The 21,270-nt window shown below is 42.6% G+C and overlaps 1 protein-coding gene across 3 annotated transcripts in view; it reads left to right on the top strand.

Annotated features, from left to right (window-relative positions):
• Positions 1-6,811: 6,811 nt before the first annotated feature.
• The window catches only part of CREB5 (cAMP responsive element binding protein 5), a 381,676-nt gene continuing 367,217 nt past the window's right edge, over positions 6,812-21,270 (top strand). For all 3 annotated transcript variants that reach the window (XM_033088717.1, XM_033088718.1, XM_033088719.1), the window contains exon 1: positions 6,812-6,869. The gene's annotated coding sequence lies outside the window, so the exon portion shown is untranslated. The remainder of the gene's footprint in view (positions 6,870-21,270) is intronic.

The following is a 21,270-nucleotide window of genomic DNA, read 5'->3' as shown; positions in this document are numbered from 1 at the left end:
ACATCAGCTCTTACAAAACTGCTCTGTTGTCCACAAAGCCAGAATAGATTTGTTAATCTAACTGTATCTTCTCCTCCAAATATAAGTGGCTTATCAAAGGCCCTTAATTTGAGGACTACTTGGATTTCTCCTCCACTGGAAACAATAGTACTTGACTATTCCATTTTACATGCAATTTTATGCAGTGAACACTTACCGAACACATTCTAAATGCCACACGTAGTGTTAAACACTTGACATGGATTATTTTATTATATTATCTCCCAAACCTTGTAAGGCATAACAGTATCTAACATTTTCCCCCAGTAATTATTATGTACCAGGCATTGTTTTCAGCACGTTACGTATATTAACCCATCGAATGCTTGCGACATCCTGGGAGATAGAAGCCAATATTAACTCCGTTTTACAGACGAAGAATCTGAAGTTCAGTGAGGAAGAAACTGGCCATGGTCACACACCTAGTAAGTGACAAAGCTGAGGCTGTTAGACCTCCTGCTCTGCTTGCCTTTACTCTCATCATGGTGAGCGTGGGTCTGGGGGCATGGTGGATCGCATCAATCATTTGTCTGCAGTTAGGGCTGGCTACACAGTCCTTGGACCCAGTGCTAAATGAAAATGCAAGGCCCCTTGTTCAAAAGGCAGGGGGAAAAGTGCCATTAAAGATATTAAATAGAAAGATTCTTTCTCCCTTCCGTAGTCAATCTCTTGATTCGTCATGGTGTTTTTAATTTGCTATTTAATGTCATTCTAAGTAACAAAAAAATTAAAACATTAAATTATTAACATTCGTTTTACCATTCACCTTTATACTGTGCAATGCTAGTGTTCAATGTAAATATAAGTCAACTTGTATGTGGAGTCACTGAATTCACATAACCTGTTAGACCTCTGTTTCATGGCTCATATGTGCTTATGTGTTTTGTTCTTACCAGAGCAGTGGAAACACTGCAAAAAATGAACTCAGCTGTGTTTATTTCACTTCTTGATGTGCACACATTCTATTGACACTCTGCCTTCTGTTTACTCATGAGTAAGGAAAGACTGAAAGGAAAAGGAAGTACAGGCTGCCCTATCTTTTCCTTTTCTTCTATGCCATCATTTTCAGTTGGTTACCCCACACGGGGACGTAACCCGCTTAAGGTTGGGTTCCTTGGTCGTTTGTATTTCTTAGAACGCCATTGCTTTTCTTCTTCATTCCAAGAAAGTTCTGGTTTCAAAGGAAAGCATGGCCTCTCAGGGCTGTCAGCGTCGGCCTCACCCCCATCCCACTCAGATGAAACAAGCTTACCTCCTACTCTTTTTGAGTCTTACCTAACTCCCACGCATCATGGGTCTACCAGAAATTTGCGCTCAGGAGGCATCATGGGTGCTGCATGCAACATGAGGCAAACACAGTGGACACACTATGTGAATAGCCTTTGCTCACGCGCATGCTCCATGTCCCATCAGGCGTCCGCTAGGCACCGGTACTGGCACCGGTGATCTGGGTGGGTCCCCCTGGCCATGCTCCAGCCGTGCAATCCTGGGCAAGTTACTCACTGCTCTAGGAGTCGCTCTCCTCATTGCAAAATGAGAATGGTTCCAACCACCTCATAGGGTTATTATGAGGAGTAAGTGAAAGAATACCTGTAAAACTCTTAGCTCAAGGCTTGGCACAGAATAAATGCTCCGGGAGTGTTAGCTAGACATGTTGTGGTTGTCGCTGTCTTTGGCTGCCTTTTGTGCAGTTCCATTTATTTGAAAATCTTTATCCCTTCAAATAAGATAATGTAGAAACCTGGTGAAAATCCACCTTAGAAGAGATAGACACTTCCCAGGGGGGCCAGAGCTAGGGGTTTAAGTACAAACCCGGTGGCATCCTTCTCATTACCACTGTTCACTCAGTTAAGAAAAGCCTTGAATGAAAAACTAAAGGGGCAAAGGTCCCTCTGAGAGGTGTATGTAGAAGGAACTAGGAGAAGCCTCCTCTAGGAGTATGTGTGTCTTTATGGGAAGCAGCGAGAGGATTGATCTTAAGCCCAAGAGCTTGGGGTCATATCTATATCTATAGCTGTATCTATACATATATAATATATATATATATATATATATATATATATATATATATATATATATATGGAGAGAGACAGAGAGAGAGAGAGAGAGAGAGAGAGAGAGAGAGAGAGTGCTTGTATTTCCCCAAAAATAAGACCTACCCCGAAAATAAGCCCCAGGTAAGATCGTCAGCCAGACGGATGCATGGATGCATTTAGTACATTATGACGATGTTTCAGAAGAAGATGACATGACTGTATTTAAATAAATACAGATTGTTGTACATGAAAAAATAAGACATTCCCTGAAAATACACTCTAATGCGTCTTTTGGAGCAAGAAATAATATAAGACCTGGTCTTATTTTCAGGGAAATACAGTATAAGACCCAGTCTTATATTAAGGTTTGCTGCAAAAGACGCATTAAGGCTTATGTTCAGGGGATGTCATCCTGAAAAATCATGCGAGGGCTTACTTTCCGGTTAGGTCTTATTTTCGGGGAAACACGGTGTATATATATATACGTATATTTATGTAGTGTCGCAGGCAGCAGACTGTTCCTGTTCTCTCCCCAGCTTCCTCCTGGGCCCATCTATAAATTCACTAAGCAAGACTCACTCAAAGTGGGGTCCCCGGACAAATGCAGAATCCTGAACCCAATGCCAGACCTTTGAATTGAAATCCCCGGGGAAGTCTGACCCAAGAAATTGCCTTTAACAAGTTGCCCAAGTGCATCTGATGCCGCTGAGTTTGAGAACTTCTGTGGGAGCCTAGGAACATGGAAGAAGACCTTTTCTTTTTTTTCTCCCCAGCATGGGGCAGACCTCCCACCCTTTGTTGAATGTTGGAGAAATTACTAAATCCAAAGCAAGAGATAAAGGATTTCTCCTCATCTGAGGGCACTTTGGGATGGTTCTACTCAGGCTTGATATTCACTAGGTAACCACTGGTAAGGCTGTAAATGTGTTAAAATGTTAAAATTCTTCCAATGCGGTTAGCAAATACCCATTGCTCTTACCTCTGTTTTATCCATTGGCCCGGCTGCCCAGGCCTCTCCCTGGCACTGCCCCATGATCTAGCCACTAAAGGGTTAACCCCTGGTCTAGCATGCGGTGTCATCTATTCTCATTGGTCAGTGTAGGTGTCAGTCAGCCCCTCATAGGTCCAACCAGTGTCTTTGTATACGGGTGGGCTTGTGCCCTACTTGTGACCCTACCCTGTGGAAGGGTGTGGGGAGGATCCTGGGTGGGTGATACCCCAACAGTTTACCTTGATTCTAGTGTAAGTGTCCCTGTCTTTACAGGCCCCCTAGGCCTTAATGGGTAGAATCCTAGTGGGTGAAATGGCATTTCTGGAGGTGGTGCTGGTACCTCAGTAGTCAAATGCCTCAGGTTATGGCCACCACCAGCTGTGGTATCCCTAGAGGTTCTCTAGCATGGCTGCTTCTGAGGACTGCAGCTTCCATGGGACTTTGGCTCTGAGAGATCCTGGAAGAGCCTGGGTGAGAGCACGAGGCATGCAGGAGTTCAAGTCCACAAACCTCAGGGCTGTGTTGGCATGGCTTGACAGATGAAAACCTGCTTGGCACAGATGATGCACGCAGGGGTTAGTGTGGGGCCGGGAGAGTTTGGGGAAACAGTGTCTGTTTTCATTTATTTGGTCAAATTTGCTAAAAATCACTGAATGCCTTCCTATCGTGGCATTAGACACATTTCTCTCGTTAATAAAAATGCAGGCAGGTACTTACATATTTATCCTGTGCCAAGCACAGTTCTTTACTCATTTGAGTTACCATCATCCCCATTACATAGATGAGGAGACTGAGACCCATAGCCACAATTCGAATTCAGGCAGCCTGCCATTAGAGTCCACACTGGGAAACACTACCTTTCTTCTCAAGTTACATTATTAAAAAAAAGTGTGTGTGTGTGTGTGTGACTTAGTTGGTAACAGAGATCTGAAATATATAAAAAACTGTCTATAATACAATGGCTAGAAACATTCTGAGTGAAATTGCTGTCAGTTCAGTAGAAGCTGAGAAAGGAGTCAGCAACCTTAAACAATACTACTGATGTTAAGAGAAATTATCTACCTATGGGGACTCCAAGTAACCTAATGATTATCGAGTAATTGGGGACGTCATTGGAAAAGTTCCATGTGTATTACTATGTCAATCATGGCTCAGAAAGGGGCATTGTTTACTTAGTGACGGCATGCCAAACAAAAGGTCCGCAATTTTTAAAGCTCAACAAATGATCTGGATAGCATTAGAAACTGATAAACTACTTGCATTAAAACTCATATGTAGGGGCCGGCCCGGTGGCTCAGGCGGTTAGAGCTCCATGCTCCTAACTCCGAAGGCTGCCGGTTCGGCTGTGCCCCCTGCAACTAGAAACGGCAACTGGACCTGGAGCTGAGCTGCGCCCTCCACAACTAAGACTGAAAGGACAACAACTTGAAGCTGAACGGCACCCTCCACAACTAAGATTGAAAGGACAACAACTTGACTTTGGAAAAAAGTCCTGGAAGTACACATTGTTCCCCAATAAAGTCCTGTTCCCCTTCCCCAATAAAATCTTTAAAAAAGAAAACCTCATATGTATATGCTTCTGTTTAGAGAATACTGGAGATTCAATGTTTTAAATTTACATGTCGATTAACTACTTACAGGCTTTTAAATATTTTGGTTATCACCTCGGCATTGCTTATTCAATTCTCTATTCTATTCTTTTGGTCCCACCTGTCAGCTGGAAAAGAAGATAAGCTCTCAGACTGAGCTCTGATGTGTTGAGCTGTATCCCCTTTCTGCTTCATTTGTTCCTCCTCTGGCTCATACTTTTTCTTTGAGGGAGAAAGAGGTAGATACCTCCTTCAGGTGGAAAAGGCTTTTCTGGCAATCGAATGGGGATGTGGGCAAGGAGGCTATCCTGAGTAGGGCTATTGCTTCCTTCCATAAACCCAGGTAATTGAGCTGTCATATTTAAAGTTTTATTGGTTAAGATTCAAGTTAGGACTGGAGCCCTTCTTTTGCAGGTTCCTTCAGGGCTACATGTGGAAAAGAACAAACAGAAAACTCAGTGATGCGTCCTGAATAGGGCTGTAAGAAATGACAAGTCGTCAGTCCCTATGGTCTCAAGGAACACTGAAGGGGAGGGAGTTGTTTGAACACTTCAGAACAGAAAGGAAATGCAAAGCTCTTCCATTCAGTATGTCAAACCAGCTCAGAAGTATGTGACAATCCAGGCAGAGCATTACAGTTTCAAGCCAGTCCAGTCATGATTCTCTGGCAAACCGCACAGTCATGGTTATGAGGCATTGGGATGAGGGGTGCTATATAAATGTCATCTGCTACATAAATGTCAGGAATAATTATTGTTTGTTAATGGGGGCTAAACTGTTTCTAAGCAAACCTCTTACTCTCAGCCAACACATCCTTAGCAGAGGTTGTGACCACCAGTAACCCAGGAGAAGCGAATGCTCACTCCTGGTTCTAGAAAGAAGCCTAGTTGGGATCTGGGCTTTAAAAACAGGGGTTGGGGTGATGCCACTGCCACCAATTGCTCAAGTGACTTCAGGCCAGCCCCCTCACATTCTGGAGTCTGTCTTCCTTCACCTGTAAAATGGGGATAATTATAACACCTGCCCTACTTCTTGTGTTGGGTGGTGAGAATCAAGAGAGTTCACGTGGGTGTGAGTGCTTTGTAAAGTGTGAGCTGCTGCAAGGATGACAGCGGTCGCATAAAATCGGCTGGAATCTCGCCTATGCCTTCCCTTTGAGTCCGCCTCATAGGGAGAACATCTGAATGGAAATTAAGCTGAAGATGGTGATGGTGACTGGCCAACGCCGAAAATGCCAGGCTCCTTCTCTCAGGAAGTTGTCAGGAAGATACTGCAGACCAGGCGCCGGGATCCTGAATTCTGGCTCTGGCTCTGCTACTTGCCAGCCTGTGAGCTTGGGCAAGTTACAGACAAGGCTCTGGAGGGAATCGCCAAGGGCCCTTCCGGCTCTGACGCTGAGTCTAAATCAGGCTCATCACTTGGCTCCAGCAGTGATTCACCTTTCGCCTCCAGGAGCAACTCTCCCTCCAGCTTCTCAGAAGCACGAAGCAGGGGTCTTGGAAAGGGTGGGGTTTGTGTATTTCATGTGAGGGTGCACAATAAAGTTATTCCCTGCAGGTGAGGTGGGGTGGGGGCGGTTAAAAGGAGTGCTGTGTGCGCGCTCTGAGAAACCAGGATGCAGTGCAGGGAACACTGTAATGAGGTCACGACTGTTGTCGCAGGCAAAAAGGAGCTGGACATCTGCTGTTGGGGGAGGAGGGTAGCGTCCTTCATTTCTGTTGGTAGAAAGTCTCTTCCCGCACCCTTCAGGACCCCCTTCCCACCTCTCCCCTAACACCCCTCCCCACACCTTTCAAATGCTACCAGGCCCTCCTCGCAGGAGAACCCGTGTCTGTGCCTCCTCCGTGGTCCTGTCTGAAACCCTGAGGATTGTTTCCAAGCTGACTCACACCACTAATGTCAGGGAGCCGTGTCACACGGCGCTGGGCTCTGCAAGCTGTTGCTTGCGCGGTCGTCGCCGCCGCCGCTCCGGGGTGGGTGCACCAGGTTCCGCTGGTGGGGCGGGGCTGGGGCGGGGCCCGCCCCCTTGGCGCGCCGGCCCCGCCCCTCCCTCTCTCCCCCGCGGACCGCAATGATTTAGAAGTTCAGGAATCCCACGTGACGTCACCGGGGGGGTGATGTAATGCACTCTAAATAGAATGTATTGTAATCTTTGCTCAGTCCAACGTGGTCCCTTCACCCGGGCTCCGCTCTTGCCTTCTCCACACTTGTTTGGTAAGTTCCTAAAAATACGGCTCGGCCACTTCTGGGGCTTTTGCATTTAGCCACTTTTGTTGCACTTGCCGAGGGAGCCATCTCGGGAGCGTACTTGTTTGCAGGGGTTGGTTCTCGGCAGCAGCCGCGAGGTTACTCGGTCCAGTGGGCAGGTCACAGGGCAAGGAGTAGGGAAGATGCGATGCATTTTTTTTTGGAGGGTGATCTGTGTTTGTAAACACTTTGGCGGACCAGAAGGAAGTCCGGCCCCAAATAATGGTGAACTGTGGAATTCTGCTGTGTCCTGAGGCCACCCCAGAGACCCCACGCCGTGTCTTTCCCGGAGCGCGTCTCGGTGGCCGCTGCGCCGTGCGACTGAAGGGATGCTAACGTGGAGTGAGCGCTGTGTCCACCCGGCGTGCGTGCGTGTGTGGGAGCGCGCGTGTGTTTCCCTGACGCGGGGAACAGTTATGAATCGGGGGTGTGTGTTTGCCTCCAGAGACCTGGCAAGGTGCGGAACCCTCCAGAAGTGCGGTCAAGCGGTGGCACCGGCGGTGGCAGCGGAGACGGCGAGCCAGGAACCTCCCCCCGCGTCCCCAACTTCCCGGTGATGCGGCGGAACCCCCGAAGAAAGTTTGCAAACTTCCAGCAGGCGCGGCGAGGACGCGTGGTCACCTAGCGGGTGGGCAGGAGGGCGTGCGGGGGGGCTCGCTCCCTCCCGGGTGCCGAGTCTGCTGCTGCCACCTCTCCCGCAGGGCTGCCCGCCGCAGCTGGTGGGCGCGCGCACCCGGGGAGGGGACATCGCCCTTGGAGGCACTTGGCTTTCGCTCCAGGCACGGAAGGCTTGAGAGTGGTGAGGCTCTGCTCGCGTTCACTCTTCAGCCGCCTCCTGCCTCCGTCCGGTGCTCGCTGGCATCGTTACCTCTTCCCCGCCGCTGCCCCAAGTGACAGCTCGGGCTTCTGCCGCGGCGGCGCGGTGGCAGTTCCCAGGACTCGGCGAAGGAACCCTCCTCTACGACAGTTTCTCCACGGAACCGCTTAAACTTTTCACGAAGTTCTTAGAGGGGCAAGACACGCGAAGGAACGAAGGAGATGTTTTCTCCTGGCAGCTGCACCCAGCTTCTTCTTTGCCATAGATTTATTTCCGGGCGGGGGCGAGGGTGTGTGTTATCTGGTAGATAAAGCCCCAGACGTTGTCCACCCTCCTTCCTAACTTTCCCTGAACGGGTGCCGCCCCCACTTGATGTTTGTTCAAGGCCAGGAACCGGAGTGGGCTGCTTGTATATTTTGTTGTCAGTGTCCGCAGAGTGTGTTTGATTTTTATTTTTCCCTCCCTCTCTGACATGTGTCAAGGAATAAAGGCTGGATACAGGTCCATTACGTCATTCTGCAGGCCAGTAAGTGATTAACAGCTTCAGATACTCAAGGGTTCGGGGGCTTAGAAATGCTGACAAAGCAACTCTGCTTCCCACCCCCAGCCCCAACATACTTGTACAAGCGCCAGTTCCGTGGGCATCTGTATTGCTCCCTCCTCCGGGACCCCTCCTTCGTCACCCCCTCTCCCTCCCACACCGTTATCACTCTGGCCCCGCCTCCGCCTTTTACTGTTTTCCCCGGGGCTATCACTGTCCCTGGAGTGTGGGTAAGAGCTTCTGGTGTCTGAGGGGAGCACGGTACCTGATCAGCACACGCACAATCTGCCCTTTTCTATTATTTACGAAAGGCACCAGCGACCCCTCTTCTCCAGGGCGAAAACACTCAGCTCTGATAGAAAGACATCTCAGGAAATGCTTAGAGACGTTATGATGATACTGTGTCCCTGTGGTGATTTAGGAAAACAACACACCCACTGCAAACATAGCACTTAATTTTACGTAGCGCCTTTCTCCAACCGCTTAGCAGACCAGGGAAGAAGTGAGGATGCTGACTAAATCAAATTTAGCTGAAAGGATCAAGATTAAACGTTTCATTTCCAAAGTGAGGGAATGTGAGTCGTTAAACCCAAAATACCATACAATGAATTGCTGCGTGTGTTACTTTCTTTCCTTCAACCTTAAGTTTCTATATTTAAAGAGGACGTTAAATACACACGTTATATGAATTGAATCAGAACTTCATATTTGGCAGTGGAAATAAAAACACCAGTGTGTGACCATGTTTAAGGGATAAAAGTAAAAACTCTTGGAGCGGGAGGAGTGTGCACAGCAGAAATAAAAAAAAATTACTAGTGGGGTTTTGGATGGAGTGGGCAGAGGACTTGGGTGCTCTCTGATTTGGAGTGGCTGAAAACTAAATAAAGGAAAATTTATATTCTGAGGATGTGGGGATTTCTTGAAGAACACATGTTTTGTTATAGTCAGACCTACTTTCTTCAAAGTGAAAGCCATGCTGCAGAGTAAGCATTTGTGAAACTCCTGTCTGGGATCTAATTGACAATCCTTCCCCAAGTTCGAGGCAGTATTTATTATTTATTCACATCTAGAGATGAAATAGTACTGCCCCCCCACCCGCACAAACATGTGCATCTAAAATGTTAAACTTCTTGTTTATGATGCATAGACCTAAAGGAAAAAATGGCCCGGGTCACGGACACTGGAGAGTGTGATTAATGATCAGTGATTTAGTGATCAGTGATTAGTGGTTTTATTCAAACTGTTACCTCTGACCAGAAGCACACATCAGAGGATTAACAGGCTCTTTAGATAAATGCTCATTAGTGGAAGGGGAAAAGCAAAGATAATAGGCATGTACCCAGGGACAACTTTCGAAGAAAATCATTCCCGTCTTCAGAATAATAAGCTCTATTAACAGAAAGCCCTTTTAATTTAAAACTTGCTTTTATCTTGTAAATCAAAGTTAGATGTAAAAGTTTGTAGTGCCATTATAACCTAAATTTTCCCATATCCACGAGATGTGGATTATCTCAGTAGCGATATTTTTTTTTTCATTTAAATAAACAATTGGACCTTTAGAGCAGCTGAACCCTGACAAGTCCTTAACTGCCAGGGTTTGAAGGTGTCCCCCCTTCTAGAATGGAGAATGCAACTTGCTAACTAGATGGCGCACTGTTATTTGGTGTTCTGTGTTGTGCTGTGCAGGAGTCAAAGCGAGCAAGTAGCTGCTTGCGAGGTGTTCTTCAACACTTACAACAAAGTTGATTCTGTGTAGGGTTGGAGGCTAGACAGTTCTACAAGTTTTTAGTCACATTTTCCATGTCAGTTAAATCTAGGGAGTTCGAGGCTACTGGAAAAATTAGTCTCATTACTAAAAGAAACGTAGAGAACGAGGGAGGAGAGAGGTAAGGGAGTCCAGGAGGTACCTCTGAGTTGCAGAAGTGATTGCAAAATACCAGACCTGTTCTTTTTTAACTAAGAGCTAGTTTTACAATCTTGTGGTCTGAAATACTGAGGCAAACACTCAGATTTATTTTCTTCATAATCTTGTTGGTGAAAAAGAAGTTGCTAGAAAGAAAGGAAGAAAAAACTTGATTTGGTGACCGCAGGAAGCAACACGTTGCTGTCTTTATTCTACAAATAATGGTAAGATGATGTTTATTACCTTTATTAAGCAGCAAGGGAGCTTTGCAGTTGCTTAAATGAGGCCAGTCTTGTCTTTTCATAGGTGGAATTCAGAAATGGGATTCTTATTTTGCACTGAATTTTAATGTTGCTTTTGTCAGTTTCCTTGGACTTGGGAGCATTTTGTGTGGAAGGATGTGTGTGTGTATGTGTGTGTGTGTGTGAATAAGACCATTATTTCCTGGGCAAAATAATGTTTATGAGCATGAGAACTGCATGTGGGGGAGCTACGAAGCGAGTTAATGTGTCAGGTAAGAATTCCCTTATTCTATGAGCTTTTAAGAATCACTTCAATAAATAATTAAATTTTAATAAGGAAGGGATTCTTTAAAAAGAAACCTAAAAATTAAAAATAAAACAAACAAAACACCCACTCTCCACATCCAAACCTAAGTGTGTATTCCCTGAATGATGCTATTGATTGAATATTAGTACTTTAGTTTTAAAACTTAAGAAGCAAACAATGAAAGAACTCACTTGTGTCTCCCTATACATTTTCTCATTTTCCTTTGTAGCATTACGTATAAATCTTTTTTTTAAATTTTTAAATCCTGACTGATTCATAGCGATTTTTGTTTTTTAACTTTACTCAAACACATTTGCTCAATTGTTAGTATCTTTAAGGCAACTGTTTCTGAATGTAAATGGCTGAAATCCATATATTGCTTGTCAATTAGATGTCAGTTGCGACCTTATATAGTTTATACATGAGCAGACAGTCTAGGAGAACATTCCCACAAAATAGTGGAAACTGTGCCTTTATTTCGATAGCTCTGTGATGTTGCAGTTTTTATTTGATTAAGTGGTTAAATGAAGGGTAGTTTGTCAGAGAGACTTCTCCTATATAGCTTTTCAGTTACAGTAAGTTGAAGATTTTCATTATAACTATTTGTCTGTTTCCATACCTGCAGATTCAAAACCAATTGATCATGGACTTTCCATGGCCATTTGTGCTGATGTCCATGTCCTGGTTTCCTGATTTCTTAGTATGATTTGCTTTTTAGCAGCGAGGCATCACCATTTTATAGTATTCCTTTAGCATTGGAACTTGCTTCTTATTAAGCTGAAAATTATTTTGTCTGTGGTGGGGTGGTGTTCGCTGGATCCCCAAGATGTGATCTTTGTATCTGTAGTTGGTTTTTTTTCTGGTTGTGTTGTTAGGTTAAAATTGGGTATTTGAGTGGACATTATTTTTGTCATCTTTTCTTCTTCACTTCAAAGCATTGCCGTTAGTCACAAAATTAATGTGATCATGCTGGTGTTTCCCATCTATATGCTTCTTTTGCTTCTTACAAATTGGATTTCTACAGCAATTTAAGATCTTTTTTTAGAGACAGCTTTCTTGGATGAAGATGGAACAATGATCTCAGTCAATTCATTATCTTGTCCAGTTTGACTACCAGCTGTATTATGGGAATCAACCAATGCTTTTATAAATTAGTGTTTAAAAATTTAAATCTAGGGCTGTTTCTCTGACTCCTATTTGAAGAAATTATACAGTTGAGACAAGGTAATAAACTGGGGGGCAATAGCCTCAACTATTTAAGTGTGAGAAAGAAATACTTTTATGCTAAGCAGACTTAAAGAACCTTTTTGTGTTGCTATTTGTAAACTAAATAAGCTATCTATTTTGTAGCATTGCTTTAAAGAAGAACCCTGGCACTTTAAAATGACATCATGTTTAATGTTTTCACTGAAGAGTTCTTACATTTTGTAATTAGGAAAAAACTGGGTAATTAGTATTTTTTTGAGGATCCATTAGTATTACATTGTTGGGAATCACAAATCCTGGATTTAACGAGAGAGAGAGAGAGAGAGAGAGAGAGAGAGAGAGAGAGAGAGAGAGAGAGAGAGAGAGAGAGAGAGCTTTTACAAGTTTCTAGGTTATGGTAACAATGTTCCAGAAACAAGAGTAAAATTTTTGAAGCTCTTACTGAGAGTCAGGAAATTTTAAAATAATAATTAATAACATTTAGGATAAATTCCTGAATGTTATGTTAACATTTCCATATTTGTTTCCTTCATGCTCACTTCCCTCGATAATTTATCTTTTCTGAGAAATAGATCAGGATCAACACTTTAAAAATACATATTTTAGTTGCTTCCTTCTATTTCCTCAAGGTTCACCTTTCTAATCTCTACCCTAAAATTAACAAGGATTGAAAACTACCATGTTGGCGTTTGGCTTGAACTAATTTTAGAGAGCAGGAGTTCCCTTTGGCTGAGGGCTTCTGATGGTGAGCTAGAAGGCTCGTAGCATATGCAGAGCTGGAACTGGGGGTGGTCCAGTTCCACTGATACACCACTGATACACCAACCTATGCACTTTGAAGAGTGGCATTTAAGTCCCCTGGCTTAGCCATGGCCCAGAGCTAGAGAGTGCCACACTGAGCCTATGAGCCTAGTTCCTGTCTTCAGGTCGGGTTCTCTTTTCAAGAGCCAGGCTGCCATAAATGCCCTTGTCATGAATGAAACATACCCCATGGTTTGGATGCCTTGCTTGTTTCAAAACTTTGGATCACTTCCCTTTCAAAGACAATTTTTTTTTATCAGATCTTTTGAATGAGTACCTTGACCACATAAATTGTTGTTTCTATTCTGTTTATTCTTATATAGCTGCAACGTTACTTTTTCTAATATTGGCCTCCTTATTTGAAGGCCATTCTTCTTCTTCATTATTATTGGATATGCCCTGTAAAACGACACCATCCACATTTCATTTGAGACTAAAAACCAGGTGGAACTAAAAATGGTCACAAAAACCATCTCAGAATAAGGCAGTAACTCTCTTTACTTCCTGTCATTTCTTTATCATCTTTGAGGAAGGGATCCGAAAAATTATTTAAAGTTAAAATAAATAATCTTTCTTTTTGTTGAATATAGCAACAAGTGCTATTTTCACTCTGGCACTTTTTCCCAGGATCCGTCTGTAACATGTTATCTTTCCAGGTTGGTGTATACAAATGATAGGGTTTAGAGGTGAATATTACTGCAGAGAAGTGAGTTGAGCCTGGAAGTATGTTCTTTGTGGTTTGACTGGCAAAACTTGACTAATCATAGCTAATAGAAGTCAGCATGCAACATAGGGGGCTCCAGAGCACCAAACATTTGATTTAAGATGACATTTAGGTTGTGCTGTATTTAGGATGGGGAACAAGAGTATCTCAACAGAAATCTTGAATGCATCTACTGTATGTGTGGTTTGGCCTGACCTGTACGTTTCCTTTCCAACTCTTTGCATGAAGGCTTTATATCAGAATTCAGGTCTCTTTTATTCTTTTATTAGACTGAGGAGTCCCTGTGTTGCATGATTTCTCAAATAGAATACATTGCAGCCAGTTTTATGGCAATTCTCTTTCTGCTGGCTTCTCAAGGGCGGGTGGGGGCTGATGGTGGTGGGTGGGAAACCTCATGCAACAAAAAACATCTTTGTTTTTGTTTGAATTAGCTGGTCATTAGAAGAAATACATTTTAATCTCCATTTGCCAGATCTGGTAGGACCATTTCACTTCATCAAAACAAGATTTTCTTCTTTAAGTAAGTGGTGATGCTGTTTGGCTTCTGAATGACCGGGTACTCATCCATGCACCAGAAGGTAGAAGGTATTGAGGATAAAGGCCATTTGACCTGCGCACCTAGGTGTGACATAGGGCACCATTATGGAGAACCTGGTTTGCCTCCCTGCAGTAACATTATTCAGAAGGACAGTCCTTCTGGGTAGAAAGATAATATTATAGGTTCAAACTTCTAAATTCTCAGCCAGGACAGATGCTGTGCTGAAAATGGCGCTCACGACGCTCAGGGGCTCCACGGTCACTTATTCATCTACAACATGTTACAACATTCACAGGATAGAACTTGACCCTCCATGAAAAGGAGTATGAAGGTCTAAAACATCCTTAACACTCCTTTTGATCCCTTCTCTGCATTTTCCTTATGCTCATGTTTCTCTAGATTTATTTTTTAACGTCTGTTCTAGCTACGCTGCTTTCATGAGGAACCCTACAGTAGAAATGGAGAGGGAACATTTTTCCTAAAAGGGAAACAGATTTTCATATCATGTTTTAAAGGAAACAATTAGCAGGACCAGAGAGAGAAAGGTTCGATATCTGATGGATGGCATCGTGGACTCTGCCCTTCCTAGCTCTGCAGCAGAGTGGTTGATGGCAACAGGAAAAGCCTGGAAGAGGGAATCCCCAAAGTGCTGCCTAGAACGCGTTATGCTTTTCTGTCTCAGTTTCTTTATTTGTAATCAAAGAGTGTTGGTCTTGACCAGCACTGTTCGAAAGTGGGAACCACAAATGCAAGCTGCCTATGTAATTTTAAATGTTCTAGGAGCCACGTTAAATGGTGAAAAGCAGCAGGTGAAGTTAATTTTAATAACATATTTTATTTAATCCCATATGTTCAAAATATTGTAATTTCAACATATAATCAATATAAAAATTTTGATGAGATACTTTGCAAATTTTGTTGTGGTACTAAATCTTTGAAATCCCATTATTTTGTGATTACCATGCAATTCAGACTAGTCGCATTTCAAGGGCTGAGTAGCCACATGTGGCCAGTGACTGTGGTATCAGATAATGCAAATGTGTGCTTTGTATCCATGCGTCTTAACCTTGGCAGCCCAGTAGAACCTACCTGTGGAGTTCATTTTAAAAAAACACATAATGATATCTATCTCCCCCACTTTTGATTTAGTCGGTTTGGGATGGGGCATGAGCCTCTGTACTTTCTAAAAGCTCCAAAAGTGATTCTAAAGTGTAGCCAGTGTTGAGAACTGCAATTCTAACTGATCTCGAAGGAATCTTCTACTCTAATATTCTATGTTTCTATTTCAGGAAAGGGACTGTGTAGCTTTCAGAGTTCAAGGGCAGCAAACAGGCTGTGATAGAAGTGCTGCAAGCTACAAAACTTACTGAAGAAAATACGATTCATAAAAATTGAACCATACAGATCAAATAATTTAGAACATAATTCTTTGTATCACAGAGGGCTTTTGTATAAGTTTCAAATATGGATGTTTTCAATGGTTTCCTTCCCTCACAACCTCTGCCTTCTCCCCCGCCCCCCGCTCCCAAATCTTAATTTCTGATTTGATTTGCATGCAGCCTCTTAGAAACCTTCCATTTTGGAAAAAGTTAAGCTCACCATGTTTCATTTATTTTGCTAGTTTACTTCTTTGCCCCAGATACGCGTTGCCTTTAGCTGTTTATGGAGGGAAAAACCTTGCTCCATTTGAGACATCGGATCCCCTTGTATTTCTTTCCCCTAAGCTTTTAATAAGCTTTGTATCATTGCACAGACCAAACCTGTCGTTTACTCATACCATTATGTTAGTGACGACCCCCTAGGCTTAAAGTGTTCGTTCTATTTGTCATCCTTTAAAATATTCGAAGAATCAATATTTCTCAATGCACACCAGAATGTTTTCCTTTAATAATTTTTTCAACAATATACCAGTCTGTGCATTCACTAACAGATGCAAAGAACCAATAGTGATAATAATGATGATAATAATTAATAATAATAATAATACTGTCCAAACTCCTCACTCATCTTCTTTTGAAGTCAACATAGAGCATTGTGTGTGGAGAGGAGAGACCACGGGGATGGTCCTTGTGACTTCATGCTGCTGAGAGTCTCTGCGTTCCCGCATTCGTGAGTCATTTCACCCTAAACGTCTCTCCTTATCCCCTTACCAGTTTCTTTCCAGGTACATGTCTTCCTGACCATGTGCTTTTAAACATGACTTAAAACCATGTTTAGGGACACAATCACCGTCTTCTCAACATTTTGTGGTGATGACATTTGTGTTTTCTGTAATGTCATTTATTGGAAGAAGTTTAACCTCCATTTATTAAAACACGGCATTAATTCCCATGTTACAGATGGGAATGCTGAGTGGTTGACAAGGCATTGTGTTCGTTAATTAGAAGGGTGGTCGGTGTGAGGAAAGAACTCATGTGTATTAGTGCCTAAACATAATCACTACTCTGGGTGGCTTTCAGGTGGGAAGTTTCCAATTGGGTATGCTATTGCTTTTGTCTTTGAGTTTATAAATAACGTTCTTTCTGATGCTTTTCCGTGCATTATTTGCACTTGAATGGCTTCTCTGCTAATAACTTTTGTATTCCAGCTTCAGGCTACATGTGCCTGGATCGATTAACAAATACATATGTGGGTATCTACCCCTTAATGTGGGATCTGTTCTAAAAGTTGTCTGGAGACATCATTGGCAAACCTGTGTTTTTGGCGGTATCTAGGGAATCTTTCTCTCAGGCTTCTCTGTGATTGATGGTTAGAGGACTTTGTGGAGAGACAATGAGATGAAAGATGTAAATTCAACTCTTTTGGGGATTGAAAGGAAGGCCTTTAGGTGTTCATTCACTGAGCAAGATAGACTCGAGCTCTAGCTCCTGAATTATCTGAACACAGAAACATTTTAGCTCTTCTTGTACCAATATACTGTCTTCACACTGGGCCTGGAACCACCTGCTTTTGAGTATTTGGTCTTTTTCTTCTCCTAATAATGATTAGGGTTGGACTCAGCCATTTGTAGTTTCTGTGAGCACCTCTATGTCTTCAATGGGTGAGATGCAAGTTGTGATTGATAATGAAATCTGTGACCAGTGCCAGGGATGGGTTACTTTGGATCCCTTTCTAAGCATTCTACTAATGTTAAAGCAATTTTAACATCCACACATACATGTGGTTATGGTGGTTAAGCTTGTATATAAATACAAACGTTGGCTGATGAGGACCAGAATGTCACTAGGGTAGATACTTGTAAACGTGAGTGTCATCTTTTTTAGGATGCCCATGGATAAATTGTTCCTCCTTTTGAGCAAATCTATTTGTCACGTTGATTTAGATACACATATTGTTGATTACAAGATATTACTAGATTTAAAAAAAATTGGAAGCATATTTAAGACGCTCTTCTTTTCTAATAAGGCATGGCTAAGCACACATTGTTTACAATTTCGTCTTCCAGCTTTGCAAAGCCAGATGACTCACAGTCACCGTTCTTAGTGTCATGTTGGTAGACGTCATCAAAGATGATGGTGCAGAGTGTTTTGGCACCAGGAAGCACCGTGTAATTTGAAATTGTACTTTTTTGCTAAATATCCATGCTAATCTCCAACCCATTGAAAACATTAAGAAAACAAAACAAACCAGCGATGTCTGCCCATTGGATGGAGTCAGCAGAGAGGTACAATTATTTTTTTATGCACCTCAGAAGCACGCACAAAAATCGGGGAGAAAAAATTACACATAATTACTTGACGAGCCCTTTGGAAGGGACATTTTTAAGACAGACAGGTTAATCTTTTAACCCAAGGTTCATTTTTACCCTTTCCAGGAAGTGTGTGTGTGTGTGTGTGTGTGTGTGTGTGTGTGTGTGTGTGTGTGGTTTTCTAAAGCACAAAAACTATGGTATCGTTAAAAGGGAGACTGTAAATGAATATTTTATCTTTATTTAACATTTAGTAGATATTTTAAGAAGTCTATTTAGGAAGTCTTGTATTCCTTTACATAGTTTTAGTTATTTAACGTTTGTTTTTTAAAAACGGGATTCTGTAGGTTGGTTTCACAACAGTGTGAATATACCGAACACTACAGAACTCTACACTTAAACGTGTTTAACGTGGAAAATGTTATGCATATCTTAGCATATATATTTTTTTTTTTTAAATAAGGGATAAGGTTTGTTTGTAGGCATTCCCCAGATGGAGAAACAGAATGCATAGTCTATTTGTTCAAAGTGAGTTGTGGCAGTTTTAGTGCCTTCATGGGAGGAGCAAAACATCTAAAGAATTTTGTACTTCAGGTCTGTGCAGCGGGGTGATGGGTGTATCATGTGATTCTGACATGTAGGATACCTTGGGGAAGACACCAGCTAGGCTCCCAGCACCAAATGCCTCTTTTCTAGAGACTGGTTTGAATCTAGATGGGCCATGTGTACAGAAAGCTGTACCACTTAATTTGCAGAACACACCATTTGGCATTATTTGAACATCTCCCTTGATTGCCTTCCTCAGTGCAAGGACAGGCTCAACTGGTATCAGTGAAAAATCGTAACTCTGTAATTTATGTAAGGGATTATAACCCCCTCCTCCCGACATTTACTGAGCACATATTATGTGCCAGGTACTAGGTATATGTGATCAAAAACAGACACAGTTCCTTTACTCACAGAACTTACTGGTAGGAGAGACACCAAATAAGTCACTCGAATGGAATGTGGTGGGAGGGTGAGAGGGTACAAGTCTGGAGGCAGAAAGCTCAGTTAGGGGGTTAGTGTGGTTGTCCAGGCAAGAGGTGATGGTGACTTGGGCTGTGTTGGTGCCAGAAAGAAAAGCCATTTAAGAGATAGGATCAATGTGACTAGGGGATTGATTAATTGGAGGATGAGGGACAAGGTGAGGCGTGTACTCATTCTAAGGGAAGAGGGAGCCAGGCAGGATAAGCCTGACCCAATAATGAAGTCTGGATTGTCCTTTGTGGTGGGAGCGGAGGGGAGGGCTTCTGGCCCAGGCCCCATAGGCTTGTGTGCCTGAGTCCTTGGAAGAGAACAGAAAATCGCTATGAACAAAAACTCAAAGAGCGGCTATAAATAAAAACTGTAGTGCAATCGTGGAGTTGCAAGGCCGTGCAGTTCTGATCATTTCTGTCAGAGAGCAGGCCCTCCAGAGAGAGAGAGGCGCCCACCCCCTAAGGCAGCCACAGCTATGGCTTCAGGGGGGCCAGTGTATGGCCAGGGGTATTAGTTTCCTGGGGCTGCTGTAATGAGGTGCTACAAACTGGTGGCTTAAGTAACAGAAATTTATTTTATCTCACAATTCTAGAGGCTAAAGTCCAAAACCAAGGTGTTGTCAGGGTTGGTTCCTTCTGAGAGCTGTGAGGGAGAATCTGTTCCAGGTCCCTCTCTGGGACTTGTAGGTGGCTATCTTCCCTCTGTGTCTCTTCACATTGTCTCCCTTTTAAGCGTGACTGTCTCTGTGTCCAAATTTCCCCTTTCTATAAGGATACCAGTCATATTGGATTAGGATCCACTCTAAAGATCTCATTTTAACCTGACTGCCTATGTAAAGACTATATCTCCAAGTCTGGTCACATTCTAGGGTAGTGGATTTGGGGGGACACAGTTCAACCTGTAACAGTAGGTATGCCCATCAAGAAGACAGTACCCAGGGCAAGGAGTAGAGGGACCCTACGGGACTGATGTAGATTATAACCAGACATTTTTTTAGCCCATATTAAAAATAAACTTATGATGGACCCCCAGAAAAACTTGGAACAAGTATTCAGAGCTGTGGATCCACACATTAACTGGTATAGACAAAGCCAACAAAACGCAGGGGAAAAAAAAGCTGCACTTGCAAATTGATGTGTATACATACTGCACTGATTAATGAATTTGATAATGTGGGCATTGACCTTGGTTTGCCCTTGAATTTGTCCCCAGGGTTTATGAAAGAGCAATGCCAAAAGGGCAGCACCAACATTTAACCCTGAGAACAAAGAATTAAATACAACTGTAGCTTGTCACCCTGCCAGGCTCAGCAATCATTGTTTTGATGTGCTAATATTTACTGACAAAGACAAAAGCCACCAGTTCTCATAACAACACACACCAAATTGAACATAGATGTTTCAATGCAAGAAGAAAAAAATTTTCTAGTTGTTGATGGACAATTTATGCCTATGTGCTACCTCTGTTTTACACAATGAAAGTGCAGAAGACAGAATTCTGTGTTTTAAAAACATAGCATAATGAAAAGACATACTGTGTTTCCCCAAAAATAAGACCTAGCCGGACCATCAGCTCTAATGTGTCTTTTGGAGCAAAACTTAATATAAGATCCAGTCTTATTTTACTATAATACAAGACTGGGTATTATATAATATAATAATATAATATAATGTAATACAATATATTACCGGGTCTTATATTAATTTTTGCTCCAAAAGACGCATTAGAGCTGATGGTCCGGCTAGGTCTTATTTTTGGGGAAACAGGGTATTTCCCAATTAAAAATGGGTAGCTATCAGGGAAATGTGAATGAAAACCACAGTGAGATACTGCTTCACACCCATTAGGTTGTCTATAATAAAAAAGACAGACAATAACAAAAGCTGATGAAGATGTGGAGAAATTGGAACTCTCATGTTGCTCGTGGAATTGTCAAATGGTACAGCTACTTTGGAAAACAGTTTGGCAGTTCCTCAAACAGTTAACCTTAAACCTTATGACCCAGCAATTCCACTCCTAGGTATATACCTAAGAGAAATGAAAACATATGTCCACATAAAAACTTGTACATAATGTTCATAGCAGGGTTATTTATAACTACCCAAACATAGAAACAACCCAGAGTCCATCAGATGAATGGATAAACAAAATGTGGTACATCCATATATTGGACTATCATTGGGTCATGAAAAGAAATGAAGTACTGACACATGCTATAACATGCACAAACCTTGAAAGCATTATGCTAAGAAAAAGAAGCGGACACAAAGGACCACATATTGTATGATTGCATTTCCATGAAAGGTCCAGAATAGGTAAATCCATGAAGACAGATTATAGATTAGTGGTTGCCTAAACCTGAGGGTGGGGCTTGGAGGTTTGGGGGTGACAACTAAGGGACTTGTGGTTTCTTCATAGGAGGATGAAAATGTTCTAAAATTGATTGTGGTGATGGTTGGACAAATCTGTGAATATTCTGTGGTCATTGAATTGTACATTTTAAGAGGGTGAATTGTATGGTATGTAAATTATATCTCAATAAAGCTGTTAAAAAAGGTAACACATCATGGAGGAAAATATA

This window comes from Rhinolophus ferrumequinum, chromosome 20 (assembly GCF_004115265.2).
Source record: "Rhinolophus ferrumequinum isolate MPI-CBG mRhiFer1 chromosome 20, mRhiFer1_v1.p, whole genome shotgun sequence".
NCBI classification, from domain to species: domain Eukaryota; kingdom Metazoa; phylum Chordata; class Mammalia; order Chiroptera; family Rhinolophidae; genus Rhinolophus; species Rhinolophus ferrumequinum.
The sequence above is the reverse complement of the archived record's forward strand: the minus strand, read 5'-3'. Positions and strand labels throughout refer to the sequence as shown.